This window comes from Urtica dioica, chromosome 6 (assembly GCF_054948205.1).
Source record: "Urtica dioica subsp. dioica isolate 48M chromosome 6, U.dioica_male_clone48M_v1_H2, whole genome shotgun sequence".
Lineage (NCBI taxonomy): Eukaryota > Viridiplantae > Streptophyta > Magnoliopsida > Rosales > Urticaceae > Urtica > Urtica dioica.
Window position 1 is genome coordinate 1961471 of NC_142761.1, and position 4638 is coordinate 1966108.

The following is a 4638-nucleotide window of genomic DNA, read 5'->3' on the forward strand; positions in this document are numbered from 1 at the left end:
ATAGTACGGATTTTCCATTAAAATTGGGTAAAAAAAACCCATCAATACAGGAGAATAACACCTTAGTACATTGATTACCCAGACCTAAGTCGAGGTGAATCTAACACTAAATTCCGGTAAAAGTACGAAATGTGCAAACTTCCGACAACGGGAAGAATTACAAGCACCAATAGAGCACACAAGAGGCTCGTTAAAAAACCCAAAGAATGGCGATGGAAAAATCCAACCAAACTCGGTCCGAAAACCACGAATAGGGTGGCTCTTCAACCTGCATAGATAAAAACCTAACAGGAAATCCACTACGGGAGTTGAGACTACGGCTAATCCGAGTCCAAAACAAACCAAAACAAAACAAATATAATAAAAATTAAAATGATCCATACTCCAACCAAGAACCCTAAAGTTAAACTGAAAATCAAAAACCAAAAGAAATTTTTAGAGCAACTACAAATTAATAAATAAAAAATTTAGAGAAGTAAATTTTAAGAAAACGTTTGAAGGACTAAATTACAACTACAAACTTATTTAAGAGCCACCATATTGTAAAAAAGAAAAGCAAAAAACCGTTTTTTTATATATAGCCATTATCCTATCAAGCACATGATAGGCATCCACGGAAAAAGACTATGACAAAAAAAAAAAAAAAAAAAAAAAAAAAGTAGAGTAGTTCTAATTTTATTTTATTTTTGTCCGTGTTCAACAAAAACAGTTTTATTTTTCATATATATATATATATATATATATATATATATATATATATATATATATATATATTCTCGTGTGTGGTCGTATATATAATGATTCCAAACCATGGCTCATACTATATATTATGTATCATAGGAGAATCGTCACATACCAATTTTTGTACACTACATTTAAAAATTTCTAAGAATGCCAATTTTCAATTTGAAAACCGCAACAACAAAAAATTCTAAATGAACTATAGCAGTAAAAGGAAAAAAAAAACCGTAAAAGAAAAAAACTAAATATATTAAGAAAAATAGATGTGTACCTCAAACATTATATTATGAGATTAGAAGAATTTGATTGGTATTTTCAGAATAAGCTTTCAAAAATTAGAATGCTATATTATAAGAACAATCCTACTGTATTACTGCATATATCTAGAAGAGCCAGGTGGAGTCTAGGCGGGCTTTAGTCCTTGACTTAGTTCTAAAAAATAATTCTTCTTAACTTATTTAAAAAAATAATACTCACATAACTTATTTAAAAAATATATTACAGTCTATAACTTCAATAAAAAAATGTTTAATCAATTTATTTCATTTGATAATTTATATTTAGGCATTAATTATACATTGATTTTAGGATACTGAGCTACATAGTTAACTGAAACTGATAAATTTGTAAAAACAAAATTGGAAATTTCGTTGAATAGTCATTATTTAGCTATTTTGTTCTTAGAAAAAACTAAAAAAAAACTTTGCCAATTTGCTTTTATAGATTAAAATCTTGGCTATTTTCTTAATGAAAATTTAGAACGATCATGTTGTCTAATTTCTTCTTAAATTTTTATATCTCCAATCGTATCATCATATTTTTTTTTTAATAATTTAGCCCCCCTCACCAGGGACGGATTTACATGGGGGGTTTAGGGGGTCGCGTGACCCCCTCAAATTATTTTGTTTTTACATTTTTTTATCTATTTTTAATTTGTTTTTAAAAAAATACCCTAAAAGTTTATAAATTAGCCCCACTTAAGATTTTATTTTCAAATTAGTCCCTGTGAATTATTTTTCCAAATTCGCACCCCTCGTGAGCTTTCCAATTTTTTTTGTACAGAAGGACCAGATATTCACCAATACGGGAGTTCGAGGGTATGGATGCTATTTTTTGAATTTCAATGGCCGAGTCGTTACAATGGTAAAAGTTGAAAGGGAATTCAAGTAAGTAATCCTTTCTTTAATTGATATTATTACTAAAAAATAATAATAAAACTCACGCCGCCGCCTATACCACAGTACACACGACCCTCTCACTTATAAAAGTGAAAAGAAACACAACCTTGTATAACACCACACACAACAAAACCAAATCAGAGAGAGAGAGAGAGAGAGAGAGTTATACATATATATGGCTAACAATTACAACAACAACATAAACTACAGAAATGATGACAATGATGATGATGAAGATCATAGCGGTGATTTAGAGGTGATGATTCCGATAGCGAATGTGGGGCGTCTGATGAAGAAGATATTGCCGATGAACGCGAAGGTGTCGAAGGAGGCCAAAGAGAGGATGCAAGAATGCGCTACGGAGTTCATCAGCTTCGTCACCGCCGAGGCCTCTCATCGGTGCCGCCGCGAGCGCAGAAAAACGCTCAACGCCGACGATCTCTGTTGGGCCTTGCAATCGCTGGGCCTCGACCTCCACGCCGGGCCCACCATCGCCTACCTCCACCGCTACAGGGAAGCCCTTAATAGTAATAACACTCCTCCGGCGAACGCCAACGCGGAGAGAGAGTGAGAGTGAGAGAGAGAGAGAGAGAGGTGGTTTAATTTTATCAGCACTAATTAGTATTACCAGTAATTAGTATTATTATGTGTAGTACTGTGTTTGTGTGGTGTTGTTGTTTTGCCGGGGTAGAATTCATGGTACTGATTAATTAAAATGAATCCCATATGGAAGTGGTTTTTAATTATTACTTTGATCAAGAAGTTTTTTTTTTTTGCTAGCTTTTTGTAGTGCCGGGATTGAATTCAGTACTTATATGGAATGAATCCTATGGAGTGGTTTTTAATTATTTTGAGAGGAAGTGTATTTTATATATATTGCTAAAGTAATATATATATATATATATATATATATATATATATATATATATATATATTGTTAATCTGATTTTTTTTCCTGTTATGTTGGTTTTGCATTAATCAATCTGTAGTTGAGGAACTTGGTGAGATTATTGGTTCTTTGTGTGTGTGTGTGTCTTAATTAACTTTGAATTTATATGTATATCTAGTATCTTATATCTCTTTAATTTGTTTATCAGTACTGCAATGAATCCTATCATATGTAGCGTTTTCTATTTATTAGTTTGATCAAGAAGTGTATTCACACACACCCATATACACACACACACACACACACGCATACACACACACACACATATACATACATACATATATATATATATATATATATATATATATATATATAAATCCATACTTATATAGCTTTGAGATGTACTAATTTAGTAAACTCTGTCATAACTTTCGCCTTAATTAAGATTATGCTTTGTGCAGTGATAGATTGTGGTTTTGCAAGCTAGGGATCTATCTTCAATTCTTCACCATTGTTGAGGTTTTATGTTACACTGATCTGAATTCTCTTCTCAGTAACGCCGACACTGAATAGGACGGTAAAGAGTCATTATCTATATCTTCTATACATATGATGTTGACTAGAGATATAAGAATCAATAGTACAATAATACTAAAAATATAGTTTGTTAAAGTGTTAGGGTTTGTTTAAGCGATTCTTTTGGGTGTTGGGGACCACTATATACCCATTGGCTAATTAATCACGCCCTGGTAATTAGTTAAGAAATTAACTAATCTCATGTACATTGTATCAAGTCTTCATTGTTTTTGCAATATATATACGACAAAGGCAAAGCTAGGAAAAGAGAGATTTGGTATTGGTTTCTACTTTCTGGAGCCCTGCTATAATAAATTTTTTATTGTTAGATTATTGTTATTTTTTTAAATTTTTTATATGGAAATCTGAATGTACTTAATAGACTTCTAGTTCTTCAACAAATATCTATTAGGGTTTTGGAATGTGTTAGGGTTTCAAAAACCATTTATTTTATATATAGTTTTAAAACCATTCTTTTGTAAGGAAAGCTATATATCAACCTATATGTAAATTTTGAGCTTAATTACTGGCTACTAATTTTTGGACATCTTTACAAAAAAAATAGATGGCCGGTATTAATAATTTGATAATCTTCAACATATATATATATATATATATATATATATATATATATATATATATATATAGCACTGCTTGGATCAATGACTTTGGTGATTGTGTTATTTTCAGCATTTTTCCAAATCAATTATAACTAAATTATAATTATACGTTTGCATATTTCAATACATCTTATTTATTACACACACACACGGATATATCAGATTTCATAAATTTCATACGTACGTATATATGTGTATTCTAATTCATGTTTCCAGATCCATTAATATATCTTGATCATGCCATGTAAATTTACCGTATTTCTATAACTCTTTATTTTGTTAACCCAATAATTCTATAACTGCTAAGTTTGCATAAACCTAAACACCTTTGAACTTATTTGATACATTTATACCTGTATAAAAAAAAAACTCTTTTTATAATAACCTGAAAAACTAAAAAAAATCAAGGTTCTCTATATGTTTATAAACTATTTATAATGATACTTACAGTTTTAATTTACTTTACATGAAGATCAATGGATAAATGGTTTTGAGTTACGACTCGTGTTCCTATTCTTTACAAAATTTAGCCTACACACCAAGATTTTGATTATAAGATTTTTTTGATATTGGTGTTGTCCATGGACCCGAGTAATTTTCATAAACAGATCAATAATTTTGACACATTGACTTT

General features: G+C 30.5%; 1 pseudogene; it reads left to right on the forward strand.

The window, feature by feature from the left end:
* The first annotated feature begins 2048 nt into the window (after window positions 1-2048).
* On the forward strand, window positions 2049-2773 carry LOC149392813 (nuclear transcription factor Y subunit B-4 pseudogene; annotated as a pseudogene).
* The last annotated feature ends 1865 nt before the right edge of the window (window positions 2774-4638 follow it).